Here is a 20,165-nt window from a genome sequence, read left to right as displayed (position 1 = left end):
ATAAGCTAGCTCCATTAAACTCTTGTATATGTATATATATGTATATGTATATGATGTATGTGTATATGATGTATGTGTATATGTATATGTATATGTAATTTTAGGAAGCTTCTGTAGTTGTGGTTCCATATGACTTTTTCAAACATCCTTTAGCGCTAGTTTATTGCTCCTCCTACCCTGTTCTCCCACCCCCACCCCATTTAACCTTCCTATTCCATTGATCCCCTTTTCCCCTTTATATCACTGAATTATATTTCCTGTCCCCTGAAATCCCACCTCCATGGCCCCTAATATTCCAAAATAAAACACACCCACATCTTAAGATTCAAAGCTAGCATCCACAAATGAGAAAAACTGTGTGATATTTGTCTTTCTGGGTCTGCATTACCTCATTCGGAATGATTTTTTCTAACTCTTTTTATTTGACAATTCCATTTTTCTTAACTGCTGAATGATATTCCATTGTGCAAATGTATCTTATTTTCATTTTCCATTAATCAATTTATGGACATCAAGGATGTTTCCATTTCCCAGCAATTGTAAATAGAGCACAAATAAACATGGCAGAGCAAGTATTTCTAGTAGAATATAGAGTCCTTTGGGTCTATATCAAAGATTGGTATAGGTGGATCTTGTGGTAATACTATCTTCATTTTTTTTTGATGACCCTCTACACTGATTTCCACAGTGGCTGCACCAGTTTGCACCACCAGCAGTGAATAAATGTTCTCCTTTCCTCTCATCATCATTTGGGGTGTGTGCATCTCTCTCTCTCTCTCTCTCTCTCTCTCTCTCTCTCTCTCTCTCTCTCTCTCTCTCTCTCCAGCTCTCGCTCTCATTCTGGTAGGGATGAGATCTCAGAGTCTTAGTTTTAATTTGCATTTCACTGATGGCTAAGGATGATGACCACTTTTTAAATGTTCATTAGCCATTTCTATTTATTCTTTTGAGAACTTTCTTTCTTTCTTTCTTTTTTTTTTTTTTTTGTTTTTTCGAGACAGTGTTTCTCTGTGTAGCTTTGCGCCTTTCCTGGAGCTCACTTGGTAGCCCAGGCTGGCCTCGAACTCACAGAGATCCGCCTGCCTCTGCCTCCCAAGTGCTAGGATTAAAGGCGTGCGCCACCACGCCCGGCGAGAACTTTCTTTCTTAACCTAAAGAAATTTTCACAGTTTTTTTCTTCTACCATATTACAACTTGTTGGACATAGAAAATTAAGCTCAAGTTAAAAAGAAAACTGAAAACCTTGTGAAACATACACAGTAGGATCTAATTGGTGATACATTGCTGTCAGTTATATAATTTAAGTCAAATATTTCCCAATGCTATATTCAGAAGAGCAATACATTATTGGTGTTTTAGATAAGGAGGCAATAGGGCAACAGCTGACTTAGAGTTCATTTTTGGTGCTTAAACATTGAGAATAAGTGCAGGTTCAGACTAGTGGTTGCTTGCTTATTAAGCATGGCTGCTTGCAGTTTTCTTCTTGGAGGTAGGCATTTTTGCTGTCACCGTTGCCCTATATGTGGTGAAGGAATGGATTTCCCTTTCCTTGAAAGCATTGCTAGGTACACATAGCAAACTGGGCAGCAAGTGGTTTGGTGGTAACTGCTTCAGGTTGTAGCTTTCAATTTTCCTAGTTTTTGTTGTAAATTTCATTACATCCATGAAAAAGGCATGCAGGAAGGTTGGTGATGAGCTTGCCTGCCTTCAGTCCCCACTCTTGCCACTATAGGTTTTATTTTTCAGTGTTTGAAAGTTCAGAAGTCTCAAAGGGTGAATCTATTTAGGAATTACTATATTTTTGTATTTTGAGAGGATAGACAATATGGGCAGGTTGTGCGAGTATTTAAGAAGCTGGAGTGTGTGTGTGTGTGTGTGTGTGTGTGTGTGTGTGTCTGTCTGTCTGTGTATCTGTCTGTTTATCCATCTCTGTGTGAGAGTATTTGAAGAGGAACCCACAACCTCCTGTAGAACTATTACTTGTGATCTTCTGGCTGACTTTTCAGGGGATTTTTCTGTTCTAGAAATAATCACATAGCAAGTGGACATAGTTCAAACATTTAATTCTGTCTCTATTTTTTAGATTCTAGATATTTTGTAGGAGATTAAGATTATTCTCAGAGACTATTAAGGTTTTTTCAGCATTATGTATTTTTAAAATTAGGTTGGTGAGGCAAAGATGTGTTGTGTTCTTTTAGCAGACAGAATAAATAGGAAGATAAATCTGGGAAGGAGAAGATCAAGGAAGAGCAAAAAAGGAGGGGGACATCAGGGGCCAGCCACCCAGCTACACAGCAAGCCACAGTGTAAGAGGTAAAGAAAGATATATAGAAATAGAGAAAGATAAAAGCCCAGAGGCAAAAGGTAGATGGGATAATTAGTTAAGAAAAGCTGGCTAGAAACAAGCCAAGCTAAGGCTGGGCATTTATAAGTAATAATAATACTCTGTATGTTTTATTTGGGAGCTAGGTGGTGGGCCCCCAAAAGAGCCAAAGAGTGAAAAAACAACTGATAACAACTATGTGGACCATAACTTCCTTTGAGAGCTCAGTGGAATGCACATTTCACAACAGACTAACATTCTTTTGATATTGAGTTTAAGTGTCAAAGAAAAAAGTACCTCTCTGTTAGAGAACACACTTTATTTTGTGTGTTAATTTTGCACAGAAATTGAGAAGGAAAATATTTCCCAAGTTATAGGCAGAAGCAGTCCTCTGCCACATTGAGCTATGTTTCCTCAGACGCATTAGCAGGTGCCACTCAGAATGGAGGAGAACATGGATGAAAACTCATGTCCATGATCTGCATGGCTGTTGATTGTCTCTAAGTCACATTGACCCTATGTCTGGCTTCTTGGCAGCCATGGATTCTTCCATCCATTCTGCAGGCTCCTGTGTGCCAGTTGAGAATGCACTGTTTTTCTTTGTCCCATACATGGTCTCTGGGAGCACACTGCTCTCACAGACCCTTTTTCTGCATATACCTTCTTCCCATCTGTCTACAACTGTCCTCTTTTGATGTAGTTCCTCAGCTTGGTTTCATTCTGAAGACTCCATCTTCCTGGAGTTCTTTTGGGAGAAGGAAATGTGTCTCTCTTCCTACTGGACCCCCAAAGCACAGTAGGGAGGAGGTGTGTTTCTGGTACCCATTCTCCTATCCCAGACTATATAAGGATATGTGGGAGAATATGGCAGGAATCCTCATACCTAACTTCTTTTTCTTTTGTAGATTCAGCCTAGGAGTAATTTCAAGTGCCTTTTGTTTTAGTTGAATATTGATTTTGCTTCTTGTCCTGTATCTCCTCTTTTTCGTTGCTTACAGTGGAAGAAAAAGCTCTATGACTTGAACTACTGTCTGGTTTATAATAAAAATGAGAAAGCTTCAGAAATTCTGGAAATCCATTACCCCCTCCCTAAACTTTATGGTTCTAATAGTTTAAGCCCATTATCTTCATGAATGCTTGTCTTTTTATTGCTTAATATTCTTTATTCTGAAAGTCAGGACTGAACAATTACTCCCTGGTTTATGAGTTGGTTCTTCCATCCCTCACTTGCTTTAATGCCAATAGCAGAAGATTATGGGACAATGAGACTGACCTAGGTTGGAAATACGTCAACCAGCATTTAAAATGTTAGTTCATTCTGTTAATATTGCCTGTCAAAACCCATTGTATTGACACTGTCAAAAGTTAATATTTGTGTGCCAATTTGTAATCCATTATCTGGAGAAATAATTTCACAACTTTTTAGAGTAGTTTTTAAAACTCCTACTTCTCTGAGAAGATTTTGATTCAGAGGCCAAAAGGGATATCTGAGGGCACACGTGTCAGGAGGTTGTGAGTTTTTGATTCTAACCTGGGATGGAGTGATTCAAGTTCTCTTCACACTTGATGAAAGGTTTGATTTCAATGTCATTGGGTCATTTTATTTTTTCTGCTAGATACTCATCTGTGGCCAATGGACTATTGATTTCCTTATAGGTTTCTAGTCATTTTTTTTTCTATGCTGAAGCATTCTCCTCTAATTTTAGTCTAATGTCAGCTACTTGCTCTAACTCATGGCTTTTTCAGCCTTCAATAAATCTAAGCCTGTGCCCAGCCCCCACCTACTCTAAATCCCCAGCTGGGCTCCTCATCTCTCTGCTCTGTCTTAGTAATGCTTATCTACTCTAATAGGTTATAATCAAAGTCCTTGAATGTTTAACTTAATGAATAGTGGCCATTGCCACTCTACAAAATCCTAAATTCTAGTTTCAGAATATTGAATTTAATAGCTTTACATAGAAATCTTTATTGGTATTTTGAGGCCAGTTGATTTCAGTTTAGCACAAAGTCGAATATTTGAATAAATGGATTTTGCTGCTCTTGGAAACACCAAGGACATATTAGCTCAAAGTAGATGGGAACAAATGGGGAAATTAGAGAACATGTAGTCGCACTGTGAATGAATTCTTTGGCTTTGACTGCCCCTTCTGCTCTGCTGACTCACTGGTTTACCATCTGGTCACTAGGGCAGTGTAAATGTAGGCCTGCTTTGTCACATTTTGCCATATTGTTTTGTTATTTCCATAGCATTCGTTTAAGTATCAAGGTAGAAATTAACAGTTGAAGCATGAAGTCAGGCGATGAATTTGCTTTGAAACCATGGCACATGGTGTATGCTTACAAATACAGAGCTGTTCAGGGGCTTGGAGCCCTGAAAAGGACAAATAATTGAACTTAGTGGAAACTGTAAGAGTTGTGGTAATTTACTCTGCCCATGGCCTTGAGCTATCAGGCCTGATAGAGGTAGTGCTTCTTATCTGCCTACTTATCTGACCACTTAAAAGGGAGGAGAAAGGGGGCAATGCTCTCTTGAGTGGTGAAGATGGAATCAGGTGGTGTGAAGCAGCGTATTATTGGCACCCAGATTTCCAAGGACTCTGCAATTGGATTTGCATTATCCTGTATCAGTGAGTCTGTTTTCCCCACAGAACTCCATAATAAATTTATGTCTATTTCAAATCCCTCATGCTTATAAAACTTAAATAACTCTAATAACTAAGTTGCTGGAATCTTGAGTCTTTTTTCTTACAATAAATCTTATCTTTCTGATAAAACCCACATTGGACTAATTATCAGGCCCATGTCGGACATACAACAAGAACCATTCTATAAATAAATATATATATATATATATATATATATACATATATATATATATATATATATATACCATGAGGGTCTCATTACATATAAGAAAAGATGTCATTATTCCTTAAATATGTGTGTGACCTACGTGTTAGTGCCATGCTTCTCCATATTACTGCTCCCCACTCACAGTCTTATGTTAACTGGGAATATGGAAGGGTCAGGATTTGGAGATACTATTTAAAAGCTGCTAACTCAACCAATTTTTATGGTTTGTGTAATATTGTCAACTAAAAGGTATTAGAAAACAGAGAAAAAAAGTAAAGTGCTTATGTGGTGAAGGCATCTTAAAAGACCATTTAATTACTCTGGGGGTTTCTAATGAGTCCCTGTGCCACAAGGCCATACACTAAGGCCAGCCCTACAGTTGTGACTGAAGATGTCAAATCATAATTATTTCAGTTGACAAAAATAACAAAAAGGGTGTAGGGTGTGAGCAAGAATTCTAACATTACATTAACTGTGCATAACAATATATTAAGTATTCTGTCTGTTTATTCTGATAGCAACAGAGGCAGATGCCTTTAGCAGAAATAATACAGATCAAGAATGGTTCTCATTGTATGTCTGACATGGGCCTGATAATTAGTCCAATGTGGGCTTTATCAGAAAGATAAGATTTTTTTGTAAGAAAAGAGACTCAAGATTCCAGCCACTTACTTATCAGAGTTATTTAAGTTTTATAAGCACGAGGGATTTGAAATAGACATGTATGGGAGAGATACACAGCCATTTAAGGTAGTAGAAATAAACTATTTTGATTCTTTAGGATGCTGGGTTTTTTTTTTTTCCATTCCCCCAGACTATCAGAATGTCTTTCATGCTTCATCTTTTAATCTGAGGAACAAAATTGTTATTTGTTACACACTGTAATCCTGTATGTGTGGCAGGCACTCAATAGCTATTTGCTAAGTTGGGAGATAATGGCAATGTAAATGCAGGGGTCATGTGGTTGTAGTGCTTCCTAGCTTTACATTTGTGTTGACTGCTTGTTGACTGGCTATGTTCTGGACAAAAGCTGATTGAGGGGATAATGCTTTGGGAATTGATTTTAAGATCTGGTGTTTCAAACTGGTAATTGCGGAAAGGATGTATTTGCTAGTAAAAAAAAAATGCAGGTTGTAGTCACTTAAACAATTTCCGCAATTAACCTTTTTGCTTGCTTTTCATCTCCTGTTTTCTAAATTTTTTTTTTTTTCAAAGCTTTCTGTTTCCAAGTGGTCCTGTTTAGATAATGCCATCATTCACTAGATACTGTCAGGGGTTGCAATAACCTGTGTTTGAAGCCATTTATATAGAAATTAGAAGAACTTGAACACATTTTTTTTTTTTTTCTTTTAAGAAGTAAAAGAAATTGAATTTTGGTTTGATCCAGCTGCTTTCTTTTTTCTTTTCTTTTTTTCTTTTTTGTGCCGTCACTTGATTGAAGTATGATTTGGGTAGACAAGGCTCTTGGCACCAGTTCCCTATTTTTAGCATTGAAGTCACCTGATGAAGAGGAGGGTTGTAGATTCAGGAATATCAGCTGCTTTGCAGATAGACACTCTGTTGTGACAGTGAGCAGATTATTTCAAGCAACAGGCACTGCATTAGGCAGGTTTCCTGAGCAGAACAGAATTGACAGAATGGATGCATATATTATTAAAGGGGACTTACTAGATCTGCTTTGATGATGGGGTTGGGTAGCCCAACAGTAGCTGTCTACATGTAGAGGCAGAGAAACCAATAGCTGCTCAATACACGAAGCTGGATCCTTCAGCAGTCCAATTTGACAAGGAAAGCCTGGAAGATCCATGGAGAGTAAATGGTACTGAGCCAACAAAGCTGGAGTCTGATGTCATGGAGGATTTCTGCTATAGCAGGAGATAACACTCTCTTTCGCTCAGAAAGATAGGAAGGCAAGCTACATGCTGGTTATTTTTTCTGTTTTTATCTGGGCTTCCCATTGGAAGGTGATGGCTCATATGGAGAGTGGATCTTTCCTTCTAAGTCATTGTCTCACCATGCCATTCCTCTCTAGAAATATCCCCCAGGCACAGATCCGTTTTTTGTGTTCAAGTCAGTTCTTAACCCAGTCATGGAGACAACCAAGTTCCACCATCACAGACATTGATTTCTAAGACTAGAAAGTCTTCAAAGCTGACTGCATGTGTAGAAAGGAAAGAGACAGTGAGCAAAAGCAAGGTATGGAAAAACAGGCACATGTAGGGAGGGCCACCACAACTTAAAAAATTTGCATCCTATTAATATTTATTGCTAATTAATACAAATTTATTAGTTGTGGTCCATGATTTATTTAACTAATGCAAATATCAAATGGCACTTGGATTAATTATGCTTTTTAAATTTTAAAAATAATTACTTTATTTTCTGGATTATAATGTCATTACATCAGTTATCTCTTCCTTTCCTCCCTCCAAACTCTCCCATGCACTGCCACTTTCCTCTCCTTCAAATTCATTGCTTCTTTTCTTTGTTTTTCTCTTCTGTTTTGGGGATTAATATAATGACATAATTTATCCCTTCTCTTTCCTTCCTCTAAATGCTCTCATATACCCTTCCATGCTCTCTTTTAAATTCATGGCCCCCTTTTTCAGTAATTGTTGTTATATGCATATATATATCCTAAATATAAATTGCTCAGTCTATATAATGTTACTTACATGTATGTTTTCAGGGATGGCCATTTGGTATTGGGTAACCAATTGGTTGTGATCTTTCCTAGGGAAGACTGTATCTCCCACTCATTGTATCTTGGCTGCCTGTAGTTCTTTGCAGAGAGGCCTCATGTTTTCCCCGTTCACTTTGGCATGTCATTGTTGTCCTTGTTTAGCTCATGTTTAGGTAGTAATGTTGGTGATAGTTTATGGGTGTAGATTCTGACATGGCTTATAGACACAATCTCACAGCAAACCCCTCAATCCTCTGGCTCTTACAATCTTTCTATCCTATTTTATACAGTGATCTCTGAGCCTTACGTGTGGGAGTTGTGTTGTAGACGCATCCACTGGGACTGGGCTCCACAATTCCGCATTTTGATTGGTTGTGTTTTTTTGTAATTGTCTCCTTCTGTTTCAAAGAGAAGTTTTCTTTTCTTTTGTAAAATTTATTTATTTATTTTTATTTACATGCATTGGTGTTTTGCCTGCATGTATGTCTGTGTGAGGGTGTTGGACTCACTGGAACTGGGGTTACAGACAGTTGTGAACTGCTATGTGGGTGCTAGGAATTGAACCCAGGTCTTCTGGAAGAGCAGCCAGTGGACTTAACCACTGAGCCATCTTTCTAGACCCTGAGAAGTTTTCTTAATGAAGGCTGAGGACTATACTTCTCTGTGGGTATAATGATAAATACTTAAAATGTGGTAAGAGATTATTCTGGTTAATAAAGTGATGACTATAGGTTCTCCTACAAGATTCATGACTTTACTAGCCCTGGGTAGTTGGCTAGGTTTCCAGTACCAGGTATGATTTACCTCCTGTTGAGCAGGTCTTAGTTCCAATTAGAGAGATTATTAGCAAGTGAATGTGTGTCACTATTGAACTTTAAGGTTATTGTGCCATGCTGGTCATTGTTATGGTTCACAGGTGTTGTAGCTGGGTAGGATTGTTGGTTGCTTCCCTCCTTTGGAAGCTTGAATAGAGTTTTCATCTACCATGTAAGCTAGCCTTCAGGGAGGAGGCTTTCAGATCAGATCCAGGATGAACTACCACAACTCTGTGAAGCACAGGAGGAGTAGAAATTAGGAGTGCTACCTTCTTGTTAGTGAAAGCAAAGTGCTCAGAGGTAAAGTAACTATCCTAAATTCCATCTCTTGGTAATAGAACCAGAATTGAACCCAGGGAGTGGTTCTCATTCTTTGGTTGGAAGCAGCTCATACAGTAAAGGGATCCAGTTCAGCTCATGCAAGTTCTTTGGACCTTGTCATTGGCTTTCTCTAAACATCTGGGTTAGATTGGCAGAGGTTAAATTCTCTGGCCATAAAAAGTATGTGACTCCCAGATATATCTTTGATATATGATATATCTTTGTTGTCTATGAGCCTACAGTGTGGCAAATGAAGTCAGATTCATCACCTTCCTGGCTCTCAACCCTATACTCTTAAGATTTGGTCCTGGTTTCAATTTGCACTTCTCTGAGACTGGATTCTGATTCTGATGCTCACATCTGCACCATCACTTTTCTTTTCCTTTTCTTTAACTGAAATTCTTGTTTCCACTTTCCTCCCATCACTGTGTTTATTCTACCCATAGAGTGCTAGAACTCTTTGTGCTAGACTGTGATACTCTCTGATATCTCCAGATTGCCTGTGCTGTTCTGCATCTCTAATTGAGGCTATCTTCTTTGCTTTCCTGTCAAGTTCTCTAAATATTAGAGTGTTTTTTTCTCTCATACAAGATATGTAACACATGTTAATTCCATGCTTACTTCCCTTCTAGTAGAACAATCAGACACTGTTTATATTATTTTAAATCCAACATATACAGTATTAAGTTTCATTGTGCAATTTTTTTGAACAAAATTTGTTTCTGGTGATTCTCCTCTCTCTCTTCTCCCTCATCCCACTTAACTTGACTTGTATTCTTTAACTTTTATCTTGTGTTGTATTTGTTCTCATGACCTATGCTCCGACATGCCTTCATTCCATTTCTTGAATGTCAGTGTTTTCTGCCACTGGACCATTAATCACACAAACCCTTACTTAATCTATTTACTTTATTTTTTTTTTAAGTAAAAGCTCATGGTCTTATTTTCTTCATATCAAAATTGGCTTAGAATGGGATCTGGCCCTTTCTCCTCTTATTGCTTCCAAGTTCACAATGCTTGAATCTCTTACTAGCCAGCATCCTCTTAGATCTGCAGTTGGGCTCAGCACACTCAAATCTCAGCACAACCTTCTTTGTAGTTTTAACCTTTTTGGGGAAAATAGGCTTCGTCTGCCCACCACAGACACTCTGTTTCCTGTTATCACGCCGCTTTCCCTGGTCATACCAAGAATCCTTGCCCTTCTTGTACTGTGTCAAGTTTGTGAGGTTGGTACTTGCCACATTTCTAGCAGAATGTCCCTCAGGTGTTAGGAACATTCACTATGTTGGTGAGAGTGCTATCAGCACAGAAGGTGATCTGTTTACTTTTATTTTCACTTTTCTGTCTCAGATCTCAGCTCATGGGAGCCTTCTCTAAACCCCTCAGTCCATATCAGCCACTCAACTAACCTTGCGAATAATTCCCAATCTCTATTTCTATTGCTATTGACTTAAATTTTTTTGTATGATCCTGTGATTCAATTTGCTTCCCCCTATTGGTGTTGGTTTTACCCAGGCAGGACTTTGTCTAATTTCTGTTGTTTGTGGTTTATGTCTGGAGCTTGGCACATAATCTTTCAGTGAATAAATGGGTGGGCATATGAAGCAATACAGAGTGAAAGTCAGAGCTGGGAGTATATTAGAGCCCTGTTGGTTGGTGCCAGCTTGGAAACACAGGTGCATGTTAACTTTAGTTAATGAATGTCCCTCACCTACCTTGGAAAGCCATCTGCTTTTGGGACCCTGATTTTGGAGCATCAAATGTAGAGCAGCCAGAGAGGAAGGGGTTGCTTCACCCACAAGACTATCATTTGTCCTGTCAACCAGGGATTCAAGTTTTAATCTTGACTTGTTACCAGAGGCCAAACAATGTCTTGTTCATAGAATGAAAAATCATATTATTACAAATACACATTTAGAACTTCTGTGGTTTAGTATGCATATCCTTGTTTGCTCTTCATAATGACTGTGGTGGAGTCAGAGGTTGTATCATAAACGGATGAGGTATCTGTGTCATATAGTCTATACAATTTACCCAAGTCATGTTCTGAATAGGTAGTTGTATAGGGACTTAATTTGGGGCTTCCATCTTTGATCCAAGATCTATCTCGCCAACACAAAGTGTCCATATTATTTGGGAACAAAGGGTCCACAGTGGGGGTAAATGACAGACACTGGTATAGGCTGTATATAATAGATTATGGCAGACTTTGAGAAGGTGAGGAGTCTAGTCTACATTGAGGGATTATATTACACAGTGATTACACCCTTTCCTAGTTACTGAATCCATTTCTTTCTTATACCATTGCTGTGTAGTTCTTAACTCCCAAATCTCTCTTCTAATCATTAAATTCTCTCTCTAATAAACCAACCTCTACTAATTACTTTCCACAGATTTCAGCTGCAGGGTTTTATGTGTGCTTTGGGTGCTTAAATCTACTTTGTGATAACAGTGAAACAGGGCATCATTTCATTGTTTTGGTCCAGTGTTTTGAAGAATGCCATCTCTTATTGCAAGTTTCAATTTTATTTCATAGCTCTTTATAAAGGATCATCTGACAGTTCAAGTCCTTGAGGAAAAATATCTTAATTATTTTCTCATCATAAATGAATCTCATAAAGTATATGGAATAAAATACAAATAGCCTACATCCCATACTCTAGCGATAATATTTAGTATAGCTCGTTGCAGAGAGGTAAAAAAGTACTTAAAACCTTACCAGAAGTAGTTTTATAACATTTTATCATTTAGTTATAATATAGTTAACCAGGTAATACTTTCTTGACAAACCGTTTCTAATATTTCATTATATAATGGTGTTAGATGCACATCCTTGACCAAGTCTCTAATTATTTTCTTTTGATACTTTCAAAGAAGTTCAATGATCAATTTCATAGGTATGAAATTTAAAACAGCATGCTTCAAAAAGTCAAACCTACAGTTGGAAACAAAGTAAAATAATACTAAAGATTCTACATAAATATTACACACTTGTTCTATCTTCACAAAATTATCCAGAAATGCATTATAGATATATGTATAAAAATTCCAATTTATGAAACTTCCAGGAGACAACACAGGAGAAGACCTAGATGGTGGGGCTTTTAACTATACCTCCAAAGACATAGTCTATGAAAGAAATGTTACTATGCACTAAACTGTAGTCTTCAGCTCTGCCATTGACAATGCAATAAAACGAGAATAAAATGTGTTGAAGATATTTGCACATGACATCTCTTGATAGAGGTCTCTTATCTGAAAGGATAAGAGATTCACTTTTTTTGTTGTTCTGTTGTTTTTGTCTCACTATGTAGCCCTGGATGGCCTGGAACACTCTATGTAGACAAGGCTGGCATGTGCCATCATGCCCAGCTAAAAGTATAAGGAATTCAAAAACTTCACTTATAGGACAAGGAACAATGCCATTAAAAATGGGAAGAAACTGGATAGAGGACCCCAGATTTACAGAAGGAAAACAAGAACATGATAAGATTCTCAGCTTATAACAGCAATGTCATAGCACATCTACTGAGATGGCAGCTGGTGAAAATATAAAACACTGGCAGCATCAAATGCTGTGAGGAGGTGGAGGACGGTTGTCCTTCACTGGTAGTGCAAGTGCAAAGCACTGGTGGAAATACAGCCACTTGGGAGGACAGTGTGGCAGTTGCCTACAAAATAAACTTTTATTGTGTGATCTAGTAACCTCATTTGTTGGCATTTACCACCAAAAGTTGATAACCCAAGTCCCCCCAAACCACCACATAGGAATTTATAGCCACCCGTTTAAAAGCTTGTAAACAATTAAACTGCTTCTTAGTAGTTAAGAGGATAAATTGCAATATATCCATATGATGAGTGATTTTTGGCTTTATGTAGACATGGGCTGCTATGACATTAAATGATCTGGAGGAGCTGCAGATACATCTTATGAGATGAAAGAAGCCAGTTTGAAAAAGCTACATGCTGTTTGATTTCAACTATATGTCATTCTGGTGAAGGCACAGCTTTGAACATAATGAAAAATATTAGTGATTTCTGGGTTTGAGAAGAGGGTAATAAGATTAAGTAGAACACAGGATTTTCTAGAACAGCCATGTGATTCTGTGTAATGTAATGGTGGGTGCATGCCATTATACAGTTGTCAGAATCCATAGGCTGAACAACACCAAGAGCAAGACCTGATGTTAGCCATGGACATTAGGGTATAATAGTGTATTAGTGTTGGTTCATTGATCGATGCAAATGTACCACTCTTGTGCAGGATGTGGATAGTGGTGGAGACTGTATATATGGGGAGTAGGGAGCATGTGGGAATTCTGATTTTATTTTGCTTTGAACCTAAAATTGCTATAGAAAATAAATAGTCATACACACACACACACACACACACACACACACACACACACACACACACGAGAATACTGTTTTCCTTTCTGTAGACCTGCTCAATAGGAAAAATTATATTTTCTCATTTTAGTTTTTCTGATTGTTATAAGATTTATACTACCTCTATTAATTTTCCAGCTTTGTGAAGTTTTACCAAAGAACAGATGAGGAATCTAGTTCATGTTTTGATCCCTTGCCACTATTTGCTGAATAGATGGCTTTCCTCTTATCTTCATTTGTAGCATTGCAATCTACAGCTGATATCTTAATTTAAATGTGCAGCACACCTTGGGATATTAGTGTATTTGTCTTTTCTTCTGAGTCCTTTTGCTGTTGCTGTGGAAACCATCTTAAAGTTAAGTAGGTATGATGGGAGGGAGGGCATGCAGTAATTAAAAGCAGCACTGGGAAATAAGGGAGGAGATGGTTTACATATTTTAGTGAGGTCACTTAAAAAAGGGATGGGATGCATTGACATAAAAACTATCAGTAAATATTCTTTCTTGTTTCTTGTCTCAGCTTTCCATGGTCATAAGGAAGCACAAGGTCCTCTAAGAATACCAAGAGAAGTTCCAGGATAATCCCCAAAGTATATAAAGCTAACACATTTGATTTTACTGTAGGTCTCTTATATGTAGCACATTACTATAAAACATTTCTCTTAGTTGTTTTTTTGCTACTCACATAATTTCTATAAAGTATTGTAACAGTTAATTGGGCCATTTGCTGATAGATTGTCCCTGAGGGCTTTCTTGTTGAGTATGGATGTCCTTTTTCCTGGCTTATTCTCTGTTTCTGATCTCAACTTGGATACATGGATGACTCACACCTGTAGGTCTAAGCTGGCCTATTAAGCACTCTCCTGAACTGGTGCTTCAAACTTAGGAAACTCAAACCTGACTTACAATTTCTTAAACTTCAAGATTAAAGTGAATAGCCCTAGTATCAAATAATTGTCCAAGCAAGAAAATTGAATGTCAGCCTTGAATCTTTTCTTTCCTTTGTCCTATCATAATTAGTCTTCAAGTCCTACTGATGCTCCTTAATATATTTTTGACAGTTTCATATCCTTTCTTCTATCTATATTGCTGCTACCCTTACTGAAATATCCATTGTTTCCCAGTGGATCACTGCAGCCACTGTCCATCTTGTTTCTATGCTTTCCATGTTACTGTTTTCAAAGCCATTCACTGAACTGCAACCAGTGTTCGTTTTAAGAAATTAATCTGATCAATGCTATTCTGACATTTAATTCAATCTATCTATCTATCTATCTATCTATCTATCTATCTATCTATCTATCTAACATCTATCTATCTATCTACACAAACATATATACACATATATACACACATTGTTGATGTGTTTATTGATGTTAGTAGCCTTATCTCTTGCTACCAAAATTTATTTTCCTTGATTATATTATGCTCTCTTGCTTATGAAATGTCACATAGGCTATATGTTTTGCCCAGAAGATTCCCTTTACAGTTCCTTAAATGAGAAGTAATTCTCACTTTTTGCAACTCAGCTTGAACTGGGTGCCTTTCCTTGATCCTAAAAGTTTGGAAGAGGCACCATTCTTAGATGTTGCCAGGAAAACTTTTAATCCTCCCACTAGAGTGTATTTCATTCTGTGAAATAATTCTTATTTTCATAATTGATTTATGAGGCTGTGAGTTCTGTCTGTATCAGTGAATATACCCAAGCAGATACAAACACGTTGCATGAATGAATATGTGAGTGGCATGAAAAATGAAAAGACTCCACCCAACACTTATGTAGAGAGTTTTTGTGGGAGGTAAAAAGAAAAAGCAGGAGCCATAAAGAAAACATTTATTACCCGAAATAAATTTCCAATTACTACTTGTATTTAGAGGTAAAAAGACACAATAATTTACATTCCCTTCGACTTCCACATATAGGCTTCTTGATGTAAATTTACTTCTATAAAATGGAAAAATTTATCGATAAAAGCAATACATGTATTCAACCTGTGACTATAAATAGGATGAGCAAAGGGGCAGAAAGGCTAAGCAATCTATTCTGGAAATAGTTAGGACTAGCCTCAAGCTCCCTTGCCTCCCACTTGCTTTGGAAGTATTAAACATCCATATTGCATGTTATGAGCAAGCCCACCTGAGTTCCCAGTTTAGGCTCATGTTCTTTCAGGACTGGAAGGTAACACTTAGTGCATGTAGGACATCAACAAATAACAAAGGATTAGTTACTTACAAGGCAGACATGGGAGACTCTAAAAAGGGCTGTGGTATCTGTAGGCACAACTGAACATTATTGCTTTAGTCAATAAAAACTTAAGAAGGGAAGAGTAGTGCCCTGTTTTTAAGCATGTATCTCCCCCCCTCAGGCATGTTTAGTATTTGTTTTATTTCATGTCCTTACACAAACTCAGAGACTCCCCTGAGAAATAGCAGCATTTCACATCTATTCTTCTGTGTCTATACAGTCTTTCATGACTTAAACATTTTGAAACCGTGGTGTGGTATTTTAAAGTCTTGCCAAATTGAAGGCTTTAAACAATTCAAATTGGTTGTGTGTTTTGTTAGGAGAACAGGGCAGCCTTGAGTGGCTGATTTAAAAAAAGCATATAAACCAAAATAGCTTGGTGCTTTTTTCCTAAGAGTTCTGTCATTGTTGACTGAAATCATCCAGATTGAGTTCTTCACCAAATAAAAACAAAGCCCATGAAAATTTTTATATTACAAAATGGAAATGACTTTAAAAAACCAAGAAAATTGCCCATTGTACTTCAAAACTTCCTATAAGAAATTTTATTATCACAACTTACGCCTTATTTTTTGGTGAGTAGTAAAAGTTGGAGTAGATGGTTTTTGAAACACATCAGCTCACAGCAGTGTTATCAGCAGTAATGACACCCCATGATGCCATTTGTGGACCTCAGCATATGCTTTGGCTAAGCTCCTGTAGAAGATGTAGAGCTTGCCTATAACTACAAAGGGCATGCTGGCAGTAATCTGAGGCTGAGACTCCTAACCTAAACCGTTTGTTTGGAATTAGTATTGAAAACCTGGCTTACGAGCAGTTAAAGATACTTACATTACTCTAAACCACAAGATTTTGTTAGCTGTCGCTGTATGTCTGAGGGATCTAAATTTAAGAGTCTGGGACTCCTGGTGATACAAGACTTATGTTTGTAGCAGGAATCTTAAAAGTTCTTAATAATAAAATCAAACCTGAGGCCAGTTATTGGGGTGAACCCTGGAAGATCAGAGAGACAGAACAAGCCACAGCTATCTCACCTTGCCAGTTCCTCAGCTGGTCCTGTTTCCTCAGACTGGAAGCCTCTGAGTCCTCATCCAGAATGAATCTCAGCTGAACTGTGTTGCTCCAAAGCCTGAAAGCTTAACCAGCCAAATGCTGGTAGTTTCTGGTCCTCACGCCTTATATATCTTTCTGCTTTCTACCACCACTCTCTGGGATTAAAGGCTGGCTTTCTGGGATTAAAGGCGTGTATCACCATGCTTGGCTTTTTCCAATGTGGCCTTGAACTCACAGAGATCCAGAGGGATTTCTATCTCTGGAATGCTAGGATTAAAGGTGTGTGCTATCACTGCCTAACTAGTGGCTTTTCTGTTCTCTGACCCCAGATAAGTTTATTAAGGTACACGATATTTTGGGGAACACAATATCACCACATACATTTTCCCTCTTTCTTTGAATGGTGGAGAGGAAAAACAATAACCCAAGTAATGTATTTCAGACTGGCCTTGTTGTTTATTTCTGCTCTTTTGGGGGGCCCTCTACCCAGCTCCCAAATAAATCACACACATGGAGGCTTATTCTTAATTATGAATGCCTCACCTTAGCTTGGCTGTTTCTTGCCAGCTTTTCTTAACCTTAAATGATCCCATCTATCTTTTGCCTCTGGGCCTTTCCTGTTCACTTACTTCTATAAATCTTACTCTTACTCTGTTGCTTGCTGTGTAGCTGGGTGGCTGGCCCTCGGAGTCCACCTCCTTCTCTGGCTACTCCTTCCTTCTTTCAAACTTTTCCTCCATCTCTTTTCTTCCTTCTCACCCAGATTTCTCCTTCTATATATTCGCTCTGCCTGCCAGCCCTGCCTTTCCCTCTCTCCTGCCTCGCTATTGACCACTCAGTTCTTTATTAGACCATCAGGTGTTTTAGACAGCCAAAGTAACACAAGTTCACAGAGTTAAACAAATGCAACATAAACAAAAGTAACACACCTTAAAATAATAATCTACAACATGGCCTTGCAGGAATCTGTGCAGCAACCAACTGTTTAGGCTTTCCCATTTTGAATACAGACAAACAACCATGTTAGAATCCCCTTCTTTCTAATGTACAATGGCTTAGGGTATCTAAGATTGTATGAGTGTGTTAGATATTATAGTTCTTGCCTTATGGGATCATCTATGCTTTGGCTTGTCTTCTTTATAATATCATATGACCTGGATAGGTTTAAATGATAACCAAACAAATGCAGGTAAAGCCCTGTTGTGTATAACTTTCTTTGTCTTTTGGTTTTAAGAAACTACCAGTTCTCCTAAACAGTACCCTGATTTCCTTTGAGAGACCACCCTTCACTATGTTGGTAGGGTAAACTTTCAAGAGCCTGTCTTCCTCTATGGAATTAGAAGAATACTTTCAGCTTCCTTCTCCCAGAAGACTGATGTGTGACAAACCCTGGGAGTTCTATCGTGAATCTTTAGTGAGTGATTTAAGGATACAAAAAGTATTCTTGGATATCATCCATTATGAATAACAGATGTAGTGGCATATTGGTCAGACTGCCCTGGCACCAATGTGTTTGATGTTTTTCTCATTTCTTGGCCTCTGGCAGTTCCTGGGTTGCTCTGTGGTACTAAGTCTGTTCTTCCAGGCTTCTGTTGGTCCTATGAGGCTGTCTACATTTGCTTTTTATTAAGTGAACATTAATGTTATTTTTTACAACCAAGACCTTTGATGAATGTATCTCAGTCTGGCTGCTTCAAATGGACTCCACTTTTATTTATCAAGTATTCTGGGAAGAATATACATGAGATACTCTCACGCATTAGTTACTTCTGATTATTAAATTGATTCAAAAACCGTTGTACAGTTTGCTACTTGACAGATTAAGAAATGTGTATTTTCCCCAGACTTAATATACCAAGCAACAAATTCCTCTATAATGAGCACAGTGTAGGAGTTAATATATTCTTTATGCCTGTGACACAAATGCACATGATTTTTATTCCCATCCCAATTTTTGCTTGCCATTGCCAAGATTCTCTCTTGCTTAGAGAATACCAAACAGTTGTTAACACATCCTTAGGTAAATACAGCAATTTTCCAACAAGGGATATAAGTTGTCAAGGTATGTTGGTTTCTTAGAAGGCTGTTTTCTTTGTCCTAGGCTGCTCAAGAGGACATCTTTGGCTTTGCACCCACAAGCAGGAAGAGGTACAAGACTGCTGGCAATGGTCGAGAGACAGCCGGAACTGACCTACTCTGGTGATGGGATGGCCAAACACCCTAATAGTCGTGCTAGAAACCCCATTCAATGACTGAGGGGTCTGGATGCAGAGATCCATGGCTAGGCCCTAGGTGGAGCTCCAGGAGTCTAATTAGTGAGAAAGAGGAGGGTTTATATGAGCAAGAATTGTTGAAACCAAGGTTGGATAAAGCACAGGGACAAATAGCCAAACAAATGGAAACACATGAACTATGAATCAAAGGCTGAGGAGCCCCCAACTGGATCAGGCCCTCTGAATAGGTGAGACAGTTGATTGGCTTGATCTGTTTGGGAGGCATCTAGGCAGTGGTACCGGGTCCTGTGCTCATTGCATGAGTTGGCTGTTTGAAACCTGGGGCTTATGCAGGGACACTTGGCTCAGTCTGGGAGGAGGGGACTGGACCTGCCTGGACTGAGTCTACCAGGTTGATCTCAGTCCTCAGGGGAGGCTTTGCCGTGGAGGAGGTGGGAATGGGGGATTGGCTGGGGGGAAGGGGAGGGGGGCAGGAGGGGGGAGAACAAGGGAATCCATGGCTGATATGTAGAACTGAATGGTATTGTAAAATAAAATAAAAGAAACAAATTAAAAAACAAAAACAAACAAACAAACAAACAAACAAAAACAAAAACAAAACAAACAAAAAAAGAATGACAAATACCTAGTACCTGGTCTTCAGAATCACCTTCAAGATTTATTTATTTCAGATTAGATTGTTACTTGGTTTGGGTAACAGCAAGCTATGGAGCTAGAAACTGAAATAAATAGTATGATTTCTGTTTAAAGTGTGGGATTGTTTGAGAAAAGTTCTTTGCATCATCTTTCAGTGATAGTAATCACTTTTCTAGTCATTGAATACGGGCTGGAAAAGCCTTCTGTGCATAGTTACCTTTGTGACAGTAAGGAGACTGAAGTCTGTAAGAGTTGTGTAACCTGGCTGAGATGACAGAGTTGGTTATATCCCAATTCTTTCTTACTTTCTTACAATAAATGTAATCCCATATCACAAAACTGGTTGTAACTAGCCCTTACCAGACCAGCTCTCTAGTTGGTTCCTAGATGGAAAACTTCATATTTCTGTTATTCTTGTACATGGGGAATTATTTGCTTGCCTCTGGACATGGACAGTTAGTTTTGATAATATTCTTATCCATTGGAGAATTTTCTTTTGTGGACATGGGTTATTAAGCACTATAATTCAGATATAATTTCTTAACATGACTGACTTTCATGGAATTGCAGTAAGCTAACTTTTGGGTTAAACAACAACAACAACAAGTAGTCTT

General features: G+C 38.2%; 1 pseudogene; it reads right to left on the bottom strand.

Annotated features, from left to right (window-relative positions):
* Nucleotides 1–9,960: 9,960 nt before the first annotated feature.
* LOC114692022 overlaps nt 9,961–20,165 on the bottom strand; it is a 36,544-nt pseudogene continuing 26,339 nt past the window's right edge.

This window comes from Peromyscus leucopus, chromosome 3 (assembly GCF_004664715.2).
Source record: "Peromyscus leucopus breed LL Stock chromosome 3, UCI_PerLeu_2.1, whole genome shotgun sequence".
Taxonomy (NCBI): Eukaryota; Metazoa; Chordata; class Mammalia; order Rodentia; family Cricetidae; genus Peromyscus; species Peromyscus leucopus.
Note: the sequence above shows the minus strand (reverse complement) of the source record. Positions and strands in the feature narration are given on the sequence as shown.